Raw genomic sequence first — 19,734 nt, forward strand, 5'->3', positions numbered from 1 at the left:
GAGTACTGATTAAAGCTATCCACATTTTACATGTTTTTGAACTAAAATGAATTCTGAATAGAATTTATTAATATATGTTCCTAATAAAAATTAGAATGCCATTTATCTTACTCTCACAAATACAAGATGTTTTCTTACTTCTTTTACTCTTGTAAAAGAGTAATTGGTAATTGAAAATGGATACAATTCTTTAAATTGTGTTAGTAATGAGTTGAGCTTGTCAAAATTTTTCATTGTTGATCTATATTTGATGAATTGCTTCTTCACATTCTTCAATTTGATACATGGCTCCTTTATTTTTCTATGGTTGATTCTATTTAAGTAAACTAACAAAATATTGGCAGCAATAATATAGCTCTTGAAGACATGGTGGTTAGAGGACCACCCAGGAACCTACTTTCTACCTGTTGTGAATGAGGAACTTGGATCTCTTCTGGCTACTTGTATCATATATAGGTGAAAAGAAACATGTTTTAAAGTTTCTATTCTATTACCTTAAATTATTTTTTTTTTATGTTTCTGCTAGAGTGTAGCCCTCTAATCTCCTCCAGAAAATAAGCAAACATGACCTAGAAACTCTTGGAGAATACTACTAGAAATCTCAATATCTGGGCTCTGTTAGTTTCAAACTGTTCACGCAACTTTTTTAGATTGCCTCTGTAACTCCTTTTCCTTTTGAGACTGTGTTCTCATAGATGTTTTACCAAAAAGGGAAAGATGAGCAAAAGTGAAAATTATTTTTTTTCCTACAAGGCTTCTACTATTTCTCATTCTTGAATTATGGTGCAATTTTACCATGGGAAGTGATTCTTGGTTCCATTTTTTTCTTGGATTTCTTTGTCACAAGACTACGGTATCAAATATTTAAGGTCCTGTATTTTCCATGAATAATAGCACAGTTGATGAGATACAATGACCTTTTCAGTATCCTGTATTGTGACTAGCTATAGTCAATCCATTCATTTTGCTCTTTTATGGCCTCCCTGAGCTTGAGAGCAAAGAGTGAAATAGCTATCCGAATCAAAATATGATGTGCCAAAAGGTCAAAATAGTAAAGTACACTAGTATATTTCATAGAATATATTAAAGCATTAAAATCCTAATATCTTGCCCTGGTGACAGCATCTATAATGGGAAAAGAAAATGGCAGTTTAGGAATTCACCCTTGTGAGAACTGGAATGAATCCAAATGGGTAATGACTATTTCTCATCTTAATTACAGTAAAATTTTACTTCCTAAATTCTAAAGTCTATTTATGATGTTTCATTTTTTAAAAATCATACTTGTTGGGGTTTGCTGACACATATAATCTCACCATTGAAGGTGAGAAAACTCATCTCCTCTATAGCTCTTGCCATCTGGTACATTATTTTCTACAGTTTCCTACATCTTTCTAATTTTAGCTCACTTAAAAATGTATGTTTATATGTGTATCTGAAGACATACATAAAGAGATAAACAGGTAGGTAGAAAGATAGATAACACTATTGCCTTCCTTATTTCTTTGCTTGTTATATGTGATAAAAAGACTTCAACTTAATTTCACTATGATACTCTGATACAATGTCATAAGGTAGGAACACTAGCTCAAGAATATTGTTATTTTTATTTATTTCTTCTCCTAATCAGTAAGAACCAAAATCTTAGCATGTTTTTATCTATGAGTATTTCAACCAAAAATTATGTTGTGTTGAGCCAATCCTTAATAGTTTAAGGAAAAGTTATATTTCAATTAGATGTTATAAAATTAATTCAAAATAAAACTTGCTACCAAGTCTCTACTGAAATTTATATTGAATCAGGAGAATGTGGTGGCTAGATTTTTGTGTGTGTATTCTTCCCCTCAACAAAATGAAAAACTATATACATATTATTTTTATTGATGAGAAGAAATATACTTGTTTTGATTATTACTTTTTCTTTATAGAATCAAATATTCACAAATTAAATTTCATTTGAAATAGCAAAGGAGGGCTGGGAAAAGAGATTCAAAATTATAATTAATAAAGGAAAATACTTATTAAAGTTTTCCTACCAGAACTCAAGTTCAATATTCTGTTTTAAATAATTTATAATTAAAGGAGTATGTCTAGTTTCAACCTTTAATTTTTAAATTCCATCAACTTTGAAGCTACTCAGGGAAATACTAGTCTGAACCAATATTATGGCAAGAAATAGATAAATTATATTTTTAACATATTTAATATAGAACTGTTTATTAATTATAATTTTAAAACCCCAGAGTAGCTTTTATTATGTATATGCATAAAAATAGAAGAAAAATAAGCATCTTTAGGTTGTTAAAATAATCAAGATCATGGACTTTCTTCTTAATCCCATTTAAGATTATTGTGATAAATAGCAAGCATTTATTATTACTAATGACAATATCAAATTATCCATCTGGCCTGAGCTTTCTCAACTTCTCTTTGGATTTTCTTCTGACTCTCAGTTGTATAGTCCATTAGCTCATTGTCTACTGCCATCCTTGTCATCGACCACTTAATCCCTTGCAAATTATACAAAGAAAAAGGAAGAGGAAAAAAAAAATCAATTTTGTTACTTTCCCTAGCACATACAGAATTATATGCATGGAAACACCATATGTTCTCACAGTTAGCCTTTTTGTAGAATGCTTATGCTAAATTACCTACCAGTGAAGGGACTGTGAGAAGGAGGAGGAGGAGAGGGAGGAAAAGCAGGAAGAGGAGGAGAAAAGGAAGAAAAAGAGGAAGAGGAAGGAGGAAGAGGAGGTGGAGGAGGTGGAGGAGGAGGAGAAAAAGAGAAATAAATATGAAATCCCATCACTGAATGGGAACATAGGAGTTTAAAATAGCTGGCCAACTCAACAATGCCCCCCCAAAAAAGCACTCCTGGTTTATGGTGTCACTTTATATAATTTATTTTGTACTGTGATGTAATGCGATAATAAACATTTTTCAGATAACTGATGAATTCTCCTTGATTACCACACTTTAAGGAAGAATCAATCATCCTGCACAAAATTCTTAGAAAAATGCACTGCACTTTCCTATCTTTTAAACAAATTATTCTGTGAATAATGACTAAAAAACAAACAAACAAAAAAATGTTAAGAGGTCACTGTGAACATGCAGTGAGGCAATAATACATTTTGGGGACTATTTAAAATGGTTCTCATACTTAAGATATACAGACACTATCTTTCTGTCTAAACTGACTATAGGGGAAGATCTTTTTCACCATACGATGGATTTTCTCACATTTTCTTTACTTCATAGGTCTTGGTCTTCTGCCAGTAGTGGAGTCTCTGACCTACAGATATGTGAGGCATTACGTTACAGACCAAATTCCCAGGCAGGCACATAATTTAATATCTCTTAAAATGTTTCTTAAATATGTGTTCAATATTTATTTAGACAGAAGCCTGAGTGATCCCTTAGGGAAGGAGAGAGAAAGAGAACACCTGATAGCAGAACCCACCCCTTCTTCTGCTGTACTGACCTATTCAATTTGTCCATCAATTTTTCTACCTCATTCACCAAAGTTTTCTCTTACTTATTATTATAGAAAAGTAAATCAAAGGTCCAGAGGTCAATTACTTACATTTAACAATTGTTAATATTTTGCCATATTTGCATCACCTATTTTATTTGCTGATGTATTTAAAGTAAACTACAGACAATAAGTCATTTTATGCATTCATTCCTATGCATTTCATAAGTCCTCATTTAACATAAGGAAAATTTTCTATGTGAATACAACATCACTATTACACCTGAGATGATTAAAAATATTTTTAAGTGTCTGACAGTCTCCACTTAACCAGCTTTTCTAAATGGTGGCTTAGAGATGGACCATCTGTTATTGCTCAAACCTGAATTTTGAAGTGTTACTCTAACTGCAATGTCAACTCAAACCTCTCAAAGTTGTCCTCCCAACCCCATGGATTACTCCTCCTGAGAATGATTTTGGTAATGAGACTGTCTCCAGTATGTTACACTCCCTGTAATATTTCAGTGTAACAGTGACCCATGAGCAGCCTTTTTCTTCTTTGCCAGTTCAGGCCTTGAAGGCTTTAAAGGAGATTCCCTAATTTTGTTTTGAAGTAAGGCATCATTAGAAGTCAGCACCACAATTGGAGTTTAGGAGCCTAAGGAATGAAGCAGACACAAAGACCTATCTTGTGATCAGGCTTGTAAAGCAGGAAGAAAGCTAAAACATCAAGCATCTGTGAAACTCATGGCTTGCACATGAAATTCTAAGTTTTATAATTCAGCCACTTAAATGAACCCCAATATGAATCTTAGACATTTTTTATTTTTATTTTTTGGGTCAAAATGAGTCTAGCAGCCTCTCTTGTTATTTAATATCTCTTAAAGCATTTTAAGAGATATTAAATAACTCAAACATATTTTTAAGAGATATTAAATAACTCTACCATTCTACCTTTTTGCCAGTAGTTTCAGTGTTTTAACTGGAGTTGATACCTTGTGCACCAAATGGTAACTACAGCCATTAATAGCAATCATGAATCAAGGCTGAGACAGAACATATCTTCAGGGCTCTGAGCCCCAAGACATGTGGCAGGGATTAAAATTGCTGTTATCATACACATTTACTCCTGAAGGGAATCTGAATCTGGAAGAGCAAAAGCTGCCAACAAGACTCATGAGTAAAAGATAAAAAGTCTTTTTTCATCCGCAGGAGAAAAGCTGATGTTCAGGCTGAAGATTTCCTAGAAGTATGCTAATTACAATAACTATAGAACTATAAGCATATAGGATGACGCCATTAAAGTCCATGTTTTACTGATGGCAAATAGGATGTATTTTTCCTTTGAGAACTAAATATTCCACAATAGTCTTTCTCAATCACTGAGTTACCTTATCTATTAAAGGATCATTGGAAACGAAATTGTAGGAGGAGAGGGTAATACATCTATATGGCAGAATATAGAACATAATTTGCATCCTGACTTAGTGCAGAAGCCAAAAGGAATGAATGACCATTATAATGAGGATTCATGCTCTTATGAACATTATCCCATCAGGAAAGTCAAGATGAAAAGAATATCATCTATTATTCAAAGAGGATCAGCATTGCCCTAATTGTGTTCAAAATTCGCAGTCTTACAGCTTACTAGTTGTGTAATATTGAGTAAGTCATTAAAACTTATGTAAAATCTCAGCTTCTTCATCTATAAAATATAGACTCTACCCAAAAAGTGAACATGAGGATTAATTAAGTAAATGTAAGAAAAGGTCTTATTTTAGCTGTTATCTGTATGGTTTCTTTCTTTTTTGATATGTGTGTGTTTGTGTTTGATATTTTGTCACTGTAACAAATATATCTGAATGCCTTACTGTAGCAGCTAACCTCCAAAATGACCCCATTGAGTTCTACCCCATGATGTTCATAGCCTTGTGTAGCCACTTTCACAATGAATGAAGTTAACCTATATAAGCGTTGGGATATTGTAGAAATGATAATGTATAATTCCCAAGGCTAGATCATACAAGATATCATGGCTTCTGCCTTGCTCTCCATTGAATCACCCTAGGGAAAGCCAAATACCATATTGTGAGGATGCTCAAGAGGCCCTATGGAGAGACCCATGTGGCAAGGAACAGAGACTTCTGGTCAACAACCACTGAGTACGCCAACTTAGAAATGAATCCTTCAACCCCAGGGAAACTCAGATAACTGCATCCTGGGCTGACTTCTTGAGTACACTCTCATGGAAGACTCTGAGCCAGAATCACATAGCTAAGCCACTCCTGACACAAAGCTTAAATATCTGTCTCATACACCAATATTAAAGTAGCATCTTTGCACTTTTGTTTTTGTAAACGCAGTATTTGAGAAAATATTGCTTTTAATTTAAAGAATTATGATGTTGACATGCTTGCCATTATAACTCTATAATATTATAATATGACTAGCTTCTTTTCTCTTTCTCTCCCCCCTCTCGTTCTTTCTCCACTACATTGAGGTGTACTATATTCAAACATGATGATAATAGATCAGCCTATAAGTAGAAGAACTTTGATTCTAGATCATTTGCATTAGCTCCTAAAACACAATGAAAGTAAATAAGTAAACGATATGTGGATAGGTAGGTAGGTAGATGAATAGATAGACAAAAACAAACAAAATAAGTCCCTCCATCTTTTTCCCCACAATAAGAGTTCCTTTGGTTAACTAGACACTACTATCTCCTTCATGCAAATGAGAACCAAATGGAGAGAAAGAATATCTTGCAGCCCGTTCCCTTGGACTGTTTTTCTTAACCCAGAACTCCTTGAGCCTTATGATATTGACTAATTTAACTTTACCATTACATAATACCATTGCTTCAATATCTTCCCAGTTTTCCTGAAGATGAAATAAATCTTGGTTATTTGTTAAAAACATAACTTCTGGTCACCAAACAGAATCTACTGAATCAGACTTTCTCAGGATAAACCTTTATAATCTCTATGTTTGACAGAAACCCCAGATAATTCTTATTACCAGGGAAGATTGGGAAATGTTAACTGTTTCATTTTATTTAAAATTTATCTCAGAAAATATCTGAAGTAGGAACTATGAGCTAGAAAACATCTCAATTATTACAAATGATTAAACTGACACTTAAAGACATTAAATGACTTGATGAAGGTCACACAGCTAAAAAGTGGCAGGGCTAGATCTTAAACCCATGTATTCTGACTCCATTTTTGTATACTTCTCCACCAAATGTTCAATTGCTTCCTATACTGCTAGCCACATAATTGCTAATCAAGATAGAAGCTCTAGATAAAATTGAAAAGTAAAAAATAACCTCCTCTTGTAACTCACTGAGCCTCTCTGCTGCCTCCTGGTACCTTAATTCCTTGCACAGATTTCTTGAGACCTCTGGCTGTCTGAAGTCTTCAATTATTATCTCCTACTATAACTACCTTGCCTTCCTCTCGAAGGGTTCAGGCTTAAATATTATCTTCTCTTGTCCAGCTTCCTCCTTCTCCAGCACCCATTCCTCCACCAACTACAGCCAATGTCTTCAGGACAGCAAGCTAGTAATCCAAAGATGAAATATAGAATGTAAAAATTCCTGAGAGTGTAATGGAACTGGAGCTATAAAACTGGACTTGTGGTGGCCTGAGGCAAAACATTTCACATCATTGGGTCTTAATATGATCAGATTCTAGAGCTAGAAGAACTTAGACCATCTGATCCCACTCCTTATTTAGGAGGAAGGAAACTAAAATGCTAAAAGTTAATTTAATAATTCCAATAAAATTGTGAAGCTAAAATGTGTAAAATAATATGTTTGAGGATACAATGCATTTCTTTGTCCCTTGCCTAAGCTGTCTCCTTTTCTTAGCCTGTGAAGACCAGGAAGTATAATAACTCATTCTCTTATTTGTACAACTTCTCCGTGCCAAGCTTTGCACTGAGCACTTTTTATAAATTATTTTTTACTGAATCTCAAAACAACATTCCAAATTAAATATTTTAAATAATTGCTAACTGATTTATTAAGAAACTGACTCACACATTAAAATCCTGTTACTTTTTGCAGAAACAAGAAGAGGGTTGGAGAAAAAATTTACACTTAGACTTTTTTTAATTCCAAAATATACCCCTCAACCCCTTGCTTTGTCACCTTATAACTGCACTTTTTAAAATGGATAAATGCATTTTAAAAACATTTGAAACAAATATATGCTAGGAAACAGAATGTGTTTGTGTACAAAGCTTAGAATAACTAATAAGAAAGGTCATCGATAAAAGGTAAAAGATTCATATATAAAGACAGCTCAATGGGCCAGAACAATAACCAAAATCAACAGAGTGAAATGCTGACCTACTGTAAGAAGTTTACATTTAAGTAGTTGCACAGCAGATGCAAAATGATAGAAGTACGAGCATGGCTGTCTTTCAAAAAATCTTCCGTGTTTATGTCTTGTAAGGTGCATTTAGAGGCCCTGGGGTTACAGCACCTAATATTTACAGAAATGTATATATCAGTGGGGGGTGGGGGGTAAAAATGTGATAAATACATAGAACAAAAAGCAAATAAACTATTTTAGGACCTGATCAGGTCAATCAAAAGATAAAGTAGGGTACTGTGGTAACAAGTGACTGAGAGGATCCCTTTAGCTAGAGTGATCAGGGAAGGTCTTTGATGAGGAGGTAGTAGTTGCACTGAGTCCTTAATAAGAGGCAGGCAGCTATGCAAAAATAGCTAGGAAGAAGGTGGTCCAAGCAGAAGAAACAGCAAGTATAGAGGCTCTGAGATGGAAAAGACCTTGGTCTGTGCAAGGGACAGAAAGTATGTCAGTGTGGATACTGTATCATGAACAACTGAGAAAAGGAATTTGGACACGTGTGCAGAGGCTAGAGCATGTAGGGCCTTGTAGGTCACAGTAAGATTTTATTCTAGGCATAATGAATAGCTATTGTGAGTTTTTATGCTGAGTCAGGACATGCACTGATTTACGTTTGAAAACACTAAGTGGTTGTGTTGTGGAAATGGTGTATATGGAGGTGAAAGTGGGAGCAGGAAGATATGTAAGGAGACTCCTGCTAGAGTTTCATGAGGAGGATGTTTTCTGGGACTTCATATAGCAGTAGAGATGAGAAATTATTGAATTTTAGTTATGTTTTGGCAGAAGAGAGAGCAGAATTTCAAACTAGGATAGTGTGGACTGAGGTAGAGAATTATAATGGATAGTTCTGCTTTGGCCATGTTCAAGTTGACATGCCTATTAACTATCCTGGTAATGATTTTTTGTCTGTATTAGTTGCCTATATTATACTTGACCACTGAACAGATATTTGGATGGAAATATTTTAAAAGTTCAGCAGAATGCAAATAGTATTTGAGAAAATTGGTTGCAATTACATAGTGAAAGAATATAAACAGGATCAGAAGGCCGAGGGCTGAGGCCAGAGTTCTAGGGCATTCTATCAACTAGAGATTTTATAGATAACATGGAGCTATGAAAGGAGATTGAAAAAGTACAGTTAGTGAAGTGAGAAGAAAATCAGAAGGGTATGGTATCCTGGAAGGAAAAGAAAAATATGTTTCAGTATGGATGGGATAATCAATCATGTTAAATACTGTAGAGAGCATCAGCCATATGATGCAAAACTAACAATTAGCATTGGAAGATATAGATTAATTGTGACCTTGCTAAGTATATAGAATGATGAAGTCAAAAGTCCAATTGGAACGGGTAGGAAACAAAATGTAAGGTGAGTAAATGGAGAACGCAAATATAAGGAACTACTTCCATGATTTTTTCCCCATGAATAGAAACAGAGAAATTGTATCACAACTACAAAGCTATATCAGGAAAAGGACAATAAAGATGTTTTGAAAGCACCAGTAAAGAGTGGACATTTGATGATGGAGGGGAAAAGCAGTTTAATTGCAAAAACTAAAACTTTAAGATAGCAGATGTTATTTGTGGCACAAATTAACTTGGCCTTAAGTAAGGACATCATTTTTCCTACAATAAGGGAAACTATAATAAGGAAACTATAAAGGAAAAATACAGTAAGGCGATGGAATTTTTGGTCAAGATGAATGAATTTTCATCTAATTCCATCTATCATGTGCAAGAGCATCAGCTAAAACAATGTGCAGAGAGTGGGTGTTAAAGATTTGAGGAGACATCCTGAAATTATCATTTCAGAAAGTAGCTAAGTAAATTGAATATGAAAGTTTAGCAGGACTGTCTGTGGTGAGAGTTCTTTTGGTACTATGAACATAAATTTAAAATACGTCCAATTAGTGAATTTTCTCTGATTACTGAGCTATGCATTCATAGGTACAAAATAAAAGGATAGTTGAACTCATTGGTGTCGGGGATATTACAGGTGAATAAAATGTCAGATGGAAGAAAATAGAGAACTTATATGGTTTGCAAGAAAGCACTGGACTGAAATTTTTAAAAATCTAGGTTTTTAGGAAGAGAGAGGACCTGTAGTGATTGATGGATAGTAAAAAGGCATTTGGATAAATGGATTGCAGGTTTTCATGAGTTTGGAGAATTGTTGGAATAAGAATATTTAGAGCTAGTTGGGAGAAGAGAAGTTGAAAATTCAAGATTTTGGAAACACTTGAAACTGATATTTTGCGAGTAGTATAGGTACAGGTAATGATATTTGACTGGGTTGCCAAGTGAGATTGAACGAAACATTGTGGGAAACAAGTAGATGAAGGTGCTAGGAATGTAGAGGCTGGATGTATCATCCCTTTGCAAGAGGAAATCTCAAAAAACAAAACAAAAAAAGAGAAGACTCATACCTATGGAGAAGGAGACAAGAACTAGATATACCATGAATGGGGGAAGTGAAGAAGTTGGCAGTAGATGACACTAATGGAAGTGAGTGCTAAAAAAGCCTTGTGACTTGAACCTGAAAAAGACTAGTCTTTTTAAGGAGGAAGGAGAGTGGTTTTCAAGTAGCAAGAAGGAATAGGAAAGACACTTGAGCTATGTAGAGTGTAGAAGTAAAAACAATCTCCATTCAAGGGGTTACAGAGTTGTAGTATCTTCAGTTGAAGCCACATTTCAGTTAAGCAAAAGGATAAAGGGACCATTCAAAGAAAGGGTTGAGAATAGAATGGAGTATATTTGTGATTGTGATTCCAAAAGATACTGAAGGATTTGAACAGGTGGAAGTATTGGGAGTTAGGATCAGCTCAGTAAACGTAAGGGGGTCAGTAAGTTGCAAGGGGATGATCATTTGTATTGTGGTATGTGGTACTGAAACTTGGATTTCAGTTGACATCCAAGGATGTAGACAGTGGATAAATTCTGGAAATCAAAAAAGGGATTTAAGACTTTGAAGCAGCTGCTCATGGCTCTTGGGGTGAAGATAAACTAAATAAAACAAGGGATAACTACACACTGAGAATTTGGCTTTGCCCCTGAGTAAAGGAGCTGACTCACAGGTGCACAGAGGTGATTGGATAATACAATTTCATTTGAGAAATATGCAAAAGATGCAAAGGTTTTAACTGACTACAGATAAATAAAAGCTGGAAATATGACTTCACTAAAGTGGAAAAGAATGTATTATTTGACCACATCAATAAAAATTTACTGTCTATAAAATGTGAATATACCTACTGGAAGTAGGATGTATCCAGAGTATCGTGGCTAATTTTGGGCTTTGTCCTTAAAGAATAACATTGGCAAGTGAACATATATCCCCAGATCACTAGGTGTGTTGCAAAGCAGGAAGTGGTCGTGAACATGTTGAATATTAACAAGATTCCCAGGGCATTGAACAAGCCATGTATCAATAAATAGCAAATGCTACCTCAGCAGGTAGAGGAATACAGTCTCCTCTGGATGTAATAGGGCCCTTTAAGAGCATAAAGAAAGGAGAGGTTCCTTAGAAAATCTGATCTCTCCTTCTAAAATGATAGTTCTAAAAATATTACCTATGGGCTTTGTGTTTCAGAATAATCTCGGAAATTTATTAAAAGTTTGTGTTCCTGGGTCTCATGCCAGACCCCTTCAATCAAAATCACTGAGAATGAATCCACAAATCTGTATGTTTTAACATGCTGTATATCACAACTTCTCCCCAAATTTAAGCACAGAAAAACTCAATTAGATCATAAATGTGCTAATAGGAGACTCTTGACAGTTGGTAGATTTGATACACTGTGCTAGATTGGATAAGAGCCCATGGCCCAAATACTGCCTGGCACAGAGTGGGTGCTCAATAAGTATTCAGTGAATTAATGACTGAAGGAATGAATATTGTCTCTAACCTAGATTTAAGTCCTTTGTCCTCTCAACTCCAAATTGGGATATAACTATTGTTTAAACACCTGTGGTTCTCAGTATCTACACAGACTTCTCCCCAGCCAAATGTACCTGTTCTAAAAAGGAGCTGCTCTATTATTGAGTTCCTATCCACTTAACTTTCCCTCAATTCTCTCTTATCTTTGATTGTTGAACCTCCTATTCCAAACTAACTGACTAAGAAAGGGTCAGCTACTTCATTCAGTTATCCACACTTGATGCTTATACACGCCTCACCAAATCGTGAAGCTGGATTTTAGTTATTCAGTTACAAATTGGTCAGAACAGTCTCACCTGGCCTGAGAAAACCTCAGGGCTCCCATCACACAGACCCTGGTTAAACATGGCCACATCATGGCCACTTTTAGCAAAAATAGAAATAAAATTTGCCAAGCTAAATGGGGTCTTTCATTTCAAATAGTTGAACAACTAACCCATGAGAAAGAAAATAGAGTTATTCTGAATTTTTCTAAGAACAGATTTAAGACTAGTGAGAATAAATTATAGAAAGAGGATTTGATTCAAAATTAAGAAAAGTAATCTAACATTAATCTCCCTATTATAGAATCAACATTTAACTGTCGCAAAGTAGCCAACTCCCTCTTACTAAGATAATTCAAATGGAAGAAAAATAATAATTTATCTAGAATAGAATCATACACCTTGAGGAACTATGGTGATCAACTTTATATACTATTCCAAACTCATTCTTTAATAAGTGTGGAATCTGAGGTATAGAAAACTTGAATTCTGCTTAAATCTATATAGCATATCAAAGCCAGCAGTAGGAACATAATCTAGCCTAAAGGCTTTGCCCACATACTCCTCAAATTATAGAAACGATGCCTGCTTTGGTTTATGATTCCAAATGTCTTGTCTAAATTCTAAGACTTACAACTCCATAGTTTGAGCTCATCCTTTTTCTTTTTTGTTTACATTCAGAATTTTATAGTTAATTAATTTTACATGGAAATGAAGTGAATCATGACTCAATTTGCATATTTTCAAATTGGAAAAAAAAATCTGCCTGAAAACAGCTTAGGACAACCTGTTATTTACTCACAAAGAAGCTTTTTTCTTTCTTTTTTTTTTTGGCAGGTAAAACGAATTAAATGGCATCTACCTTCTTGTTGTGTATAACAGCAGTATTTGCCAAGCTAAATGGGGTCTTTCATTTCAAATAGTTGAACAACTAACCCATGAGAAAGGGGTTAGAGAATATGATTTGGGTCTGAGAATATGATTTTGCCAATGGCGGAGAAAGAAAATAACATTTATGGAATGTCTGCTTGGTAGGTGTTTCATATATGTAATCACATCTAATTTTATTTAATCCATATAATATCTCTGTGAAATGACTATTATAGCCATTTTACAGATGAGGAAATTGTGTCTCAAAATGGTTTAGTGCTATGTTCAAAGCCCTGTAGGTAATATATGACAGAACAAGATTTGTAATTAGGCTTTAGTTAGAGGGACCAACTGTTCCAATTTACTCAGGATTGGGGAGTTTCTCAGGATATGGGACTTTCAGTATTAAAGCTGTGAAAGTTCCAGGCAAACTGAGATTGTTGCTCTCCTTCGTTAGTCCAAATACCAGGGAAAGGAGAAGAAAATTATTTTCCAAGCTCACCAAATGCCAGTGACTCAATTGGGGGTGGGGCAGGGGGTAATGGGGGTTGTGATACAGCATGTTAAGACATACAGATTTCTGGACCCACTCTCTGTGATTTTGATTGAATGGGTCTGGAATCTTAAATTATTCTTATACATAGATTCATAGATCACATTTTAGAAGTAATATTTTAGAAGGAAAAATCAGACTTCCCAAGCAATCTGTCCTTTATAGTCTTAAAAGGTCCTACTACATCCAGAGGAGCCTAGACACCTGCATTTGCGGGCATCATCAGTAATATTTAATTTAAATGTCATCATTACCATGGAAGCCTCTGTTCCAGCTGTGTTTGGCATTAAGTGGATAAATACAATCTTCTCCTTAGGAAAAGATGGAAACTCATTGTTGGGGACAGAGCCCCAGAGAGCAGTTTCCAGGCTCTGGGCCTCACGTTGGTGGGGTGCTGACTCGGGTAGTAGATGGCCATCGGTTTTGGTTAGTTGGCTGTCAGCTGTAGCCATTTATTTATTTTTTTTTAATTAAATTTATTGGGGTGACAATTGTTAGTAAAATTACATAGATTTCAGGTGTACAATTGTAGCCATTTAGCCATTGGCCACTAATATAACTGCCGCAGCTGCATTGGGGAGGAGAGTCAAGAGGAGAGTTGGGAGGAGAGTTGAGGGAAGTCAGAGAATCAGTCGGTTGGCAGAAAAGCGGACAGCAGGTCACACGTCGTGTGAATCCAGCCTCCAGTGAGACTATAGTGGTATGACTCCCCTACCTATGGCTCCATGGCTATTCCTTTTTGGCCTCACCATGTCCTGCGTTCTTACATCGGGAGCAGGACCAGAGACCCCGCAGGCCACCCCACATGACAGTCATTCTATGATCTTTGCAGCCAAAGACCAAGGTTAAGGGATACCAGATATGCACTTACTAAAAGCCATTAATCAGGTATCTGAATGAATGTTTTGATCCAGTAATTCTCAAACTCCATGTGTATAAGAAGCACTCAGGGGATCAAATACAGCAGGCACTTTCTTGTGCTCTGTGTTCTAAGAGTTTGATTTTCATTGGTCTCAGGTAAGGTTTAGTGTGATGGTTAATTTTATGTGCCAAACTGAACGGGCCCCTGGAGGCTGGGTATTTCTGTGAGAGTGTTGTGAGATGAGATTAGTATCTGAATCAGTAGACTAAGTAAAGTAGATTGCCTCCCCAATGTAGTTAAGCACCATCCACTGCACTGAGGACCTGAATAGAACAAAAGGGCAGAGGAAGGAAGAATTCTCTCTCTCTGCCGGCTGCATGAACTGAGACCTCAGTCTTCTGCCCTTGAACTGGGACTCACACGTATACCATTGGTACTCCTGGTTCTCAGGACTTTGGACTAAAATTTACACCTGTGGCTTTCCAGAGTCTCCAGTATGCAGATGGCAGATCATGGGAGTTCTCAGTCTCCATAATAACATGAACCACTTCCTTATAATAAATCTCATTCATTCTCTCTCTCTCTCTCTCTCTTTTTCCATATATATATATATATATATATATATATATATATATATATATATAAAATATGTAGAGAGAGACAGGTAGATATAATATGTAAAGATAGATATAATATATATTATATATTATATAGATAGATGTTATATATATTATATAATATTATATATACATACATATATATATATGTATATATATCTCCTATTGGTTCTGTTCCTCCAGAGAACCTTAATTAATACATTCAGAAATATACATTTTACATGTCTCTTCCTCCCAACTAGTTGATTTTGATGCTTTCTTGATTGCCTGATCTAAACTATAACCTTACCTTTACTCTCTGCTTATTCTGTACCTAACATGATACTAGACACTGGCTGGGGGGAGGGGGATTTGAATAATACCAGATTTTATAAAAGCAGATTATAAACTAGTTAAAGAAATTTTTAACCCAGGTGACAGTAGATTCAATCATATGCCTGTTTTGTGGTTGTTGTTATTGTTTTGGGTGGCAAATCCGTTTTGAAACTGTCCCAAATGAAAAGTGCCTGGATGGGAAGAGATTTTATATTAAGCAGTTTACTGATTTCTTCTCCTTGTCATTCATATTTCAGTGCTAATTTTCTAAAGTCTTTTACACAAAACAGTTTTAAATTCCATACAAGGCAAATTGGGCAAATTCCATTTTAGAACTGCAGTTATGTTGACACACGGTAATCTTATTAGCAATAAAAGGATATTACCTATAATTGAATAGCTCTGCAATTAGCAAATTTCAGAGCCAGAAAAACACCATCATTCTTCAGTTTTACATTTGTTTTTACCCACAGCAGGAAATATTTGAATTACCAAAAAAACTATTAGCATGTTCTTGCTCTATTAAATGAAAAAATATCTTAATAAAAAACTGCTTCACCCAGAATAAATATTAATTACAGTTCATGCAGACAAGCTTAACTTTAGCAATTAAGACTCGTACTTTGATACATAATATGTGCATTTATTTTAAGCAACATTATGTCTGTATCACCCCAAAACCGGATTGGGTAAAAGTTTGTGTTGATAATTAGAGGCCAGGTTTCCATTTATTTAAACAAATATATCTGTGGGACAAAATTAAAATATTCATCTGGGGAAGTTATATTTGGCGTCTTCATGACAGGTATATAATTGGGTCATTCTAATATTATCACACACACACACACACACACACACACACACACACACACACTCCTATTTCTTTTCAAATGAATTCAGTTATGTTCCAGGACTCAACATCACCCATGGAACAAATTACATTAAAATTACAATTAACTTCCGCTCAACTGTCAGCAGAAATCGATGTTGCTGTGTACATACTGCCTCTTCCTCAATTTTATTAAGCCCCTTTCAATTATGAGGAAACATAAATTGGTAGGATGTCGCTATGTCATCTACAGTATTAAAATGTACGAGAACATTGACCCTGGCCTCTAGAGATTATGTGAAAAGCCATTTATATGCACAGCTGTACAAATTGCCTGAGTTTAATGCTAAATTCCTTGGAAAATCATCTTTGCTGCTCTGCATCGGAGAAAGGACAAGGTTTAAATATTTAATGTGTTCCCTTACCACACAAGACCAGTCGGCAGTGAATTAGTAAGCTGGCTAGCTCAGACAGCCCCTTTTGGGAGTGACAGGTTTTGCCTTTAAATACAAGGAGTGACCTGAGTTCACCCTTAGCTGGAACCAGAAACCAGGAAAAGAGCCAGCTGACTTAGTCCATCTTGCCCCCACTGATGCTGTCTTCCATAAAACTACTCTTAGATTGATTCCTCAGATTCTGTCTCCAATCCATCCCTGAATGTTGGCCAAAACAGCATCCTTTTGCTTCTTTTGTGGATCAAACCTTTATTCATAGACATGTACTGATCTTGAAAATATATTTTGGACATACTGAAAGAGCACCACTTCATATTGAGAAAACAAAAGAAAGAAAATCCAAATGACCTGGCCCCGGATGGAAATCTTGTGTCAGAATGTAGCTCTGGGAGTGATTGCTATAGTTCAAATCCCCATGACAATTTACTGGCTGACTATCAATTTACTTATCTTCCATACACCTCAGATTTCTCCTCTGTGAAAATTAGGAGAATAGCCCTTTATTTAAAAAGTGGAGATGATCATAAGCTCCCCATAGGATTGTTTTGAGGTAAAAGGCTTAGTAAATGAAATGTAGTAAGTATTAAAAAAAAGAAATGTTAGCTATTTTCAAGAGATATGATAACTTATGTTGTGATTTGTTTTTGAATGACCACACATGATCCTCTTTTATATTGAGCTGAGATCTGTCTCTTCATCACCTTTACATAACTCCTCATTGAAGACTCTCCTTATTGAAGACAAAATTAGATGTCCAGTAGCTGGTGAGCTTCCCATTATAGAAGGTTTTCAAACAGGTCAACACCCAGCTGGAAAGGTAGAAGTACATAAGAAAAATGGAAGTGGGTAGGCAGTCTGAAAGTGCAAGACAGGTATCAGAATCATTAAGGAACATTTTCAAAATGTACATGTTAAGACCTCATTTCAGGGGATAGGGAAAAGCGTAAAGTAGTTAGAAGACAAACTAGCCTTCTTCTTCAACCCTGTTTAGAAAGTTACTAGACCATTGTTAATTTTGAATTACTCAGGCTGAGTGACATCTTGAGTCAGGATTGGAGATGTTTATCGAGATTAGTGAGTCTCAACCCTGTACACATTAAAGTCACCTGGGGAGCTTTTCAAACGTACTAATGATGAGGCCTCACCCCAGATCGGTTAAATCAAAATTTCTGGGAGATGGGCCAGGGCACTGAAGCTTTTCAAAAGCTCCCCAGGTAATTCTAATGTGCAGTCACACTTGAGAACCAATGATCTATAAAAACTTACCTAGATAACCTTAAAAGTTCTTTTTTAACCTGCAAATCTATGACTTGCAGTATTTCAAAACCAAATAAATGCAAATCTCCAAAATAATAATTATCGTATTGTATAAAGATACATCCTAAAAATAATAATAATATCAGTTTTCATTTGTATAGTGATTTGTATAGTGAAGTTCATTCAACTCTCTAAACAACAACAGTAGCTGTGGTTTAACTGACTTGAGAAAGATTCCATAGTTGATTAAATGTCAATCTGGGACTCAAGTTCAGTTCTTTACATTCTTGAATTAGTTCTGTTTCCACACTATCACCATTGGCTAGTTCCCCAGGTCCTCTAGTGCCTGATTCTGTTTGCATTTAATAGTCATGCTCCATCTCTTTTAACTTGTTCTATGTTAGCTTAGCTATCAGTTATGACTCTAAGCCAATCTCTAGCTTCTAACAGGTACTTCCAGACTAAACACCTTTTACGTTTGCTTTTGTTGACAAATTGTGGTCCCAGAAGACTGGTGACTAGTTGGAGTTCAGTGAATCAAGGCTTTGATTACCTTTCCAGTAATTTCATATGTAATCATTCTTAATGCAATAAAATAATCAAGTTACCTTCTTTTTAAAAGGCAAGAGGCAACATTGTCTCTTACTCCAACACACCCAAATAAGATATATTTTTAAATGTAGGGGGTAATGAGAATTTCAATAGCCAAGTCGTGGTGCCAAAATTGATTTTGACATTTCTTAGTTAATTGCACCAAAATTGAAAGTGGTTACAACCCTTAATAACATATCCAACTTCCACTTCCAGGAACATGAAATAGATGCACTTTTCCTTATTCCTCCCACTAAGTACAACTAAAATATTTGTTTATATGTACACCAAAAATTGAAGACTCTGAAAGGTAAAAAGGATAAAGAAGATGAGTTAGGAAGCTCAGGTCCTGAAGAATAACACAGTGGTGAATTCCTGGGTTTTCTTTTCACCTCAGCAGCTGAAAGTATCAACAGGCACTGACCAAAGGGACAAAACAAAGGTTAATTTCTAAGCTGGTAGACAGGACTGAGCAGTCAAGCAAGATTAGAAACTATGATGAAATAACTCCTCTGCTCCAAATACCACAGCAAACAAAACTATGACCCTATTTCTTCCCATATAAAGGCCAAGTAGAGAGTCTTAACTTCCACCTCCACCAAACTATAATGAAGCTCCCCCTACTCTCCGTCCCCTAACCAGATGCTATCAGAAAAGCCAAATAGGGAGATAGGACCTTGATCTCGACTAGATGATAACAAGGACCCCACCACTGCAATGTCAGTGGAGACCATGTGGGGAGCCTGAACAGCCACCCTAACATGGCAGTTACTAGATGACCCTTTCTTCTTTGCTCAGTTGTTGTCAGAGGAAGCCCAGTGGTAACAAGGCCACACTTCCCCTTGATCTCAGGGAAGGCCTTGTAGGGGGCAGTAAGGAGGCTCTCCTATCCTCACGCAGCTACCAGTGGAGGGTTATTAGAGAGCAGGAACTCCCACCTCACCATGATGAGGAGACTACCTCAAGTGTCAGCAGAGGCCAAGTGGGAAACATTGACTTCTACCTCCACCTGGGAGCGAAAGGCATCCTCTCCTGCCCCCTGCTAGAGCAGTGCCAGTGGAAGCCAATGGTCACAGGAGCATTAAATAAGATCCAGAGTCTTGTAGCATAATGAAAAAGAAACCCAGGTTTCAATTGAAAATAACTCATTATATCAAGACCCAGGAGGATCTCAAACTGAATTTAGAAAGACAATCAACAGATCTGTATTAGTTTGCTAGGGTTTCCATAACAAATACTACCATCTGGGTTGGTTAAACAACAGGAATTTATTTCCTCTCAGTTCTGGTGGCTAGAAGTCCAAGATAAGGTGTTAGTAGGGTTAGTTT

This window comes from Rhinolophus sinicus, linkage group LG04, assembly GCF_036562045.2.
Source record: "Rhinolophus sinicus isolate RSC01 linkage group LG04, ASM3656204v1, whole genome shotgun sequence".
In the NCBI taxonomy this organism is placed as follows: Eukaryota; Metazoa; Chordata; class Mammalia; order Chiroptera; family Rhinolophidae; genus Rhinolophus; species Rhinolophus sinicus.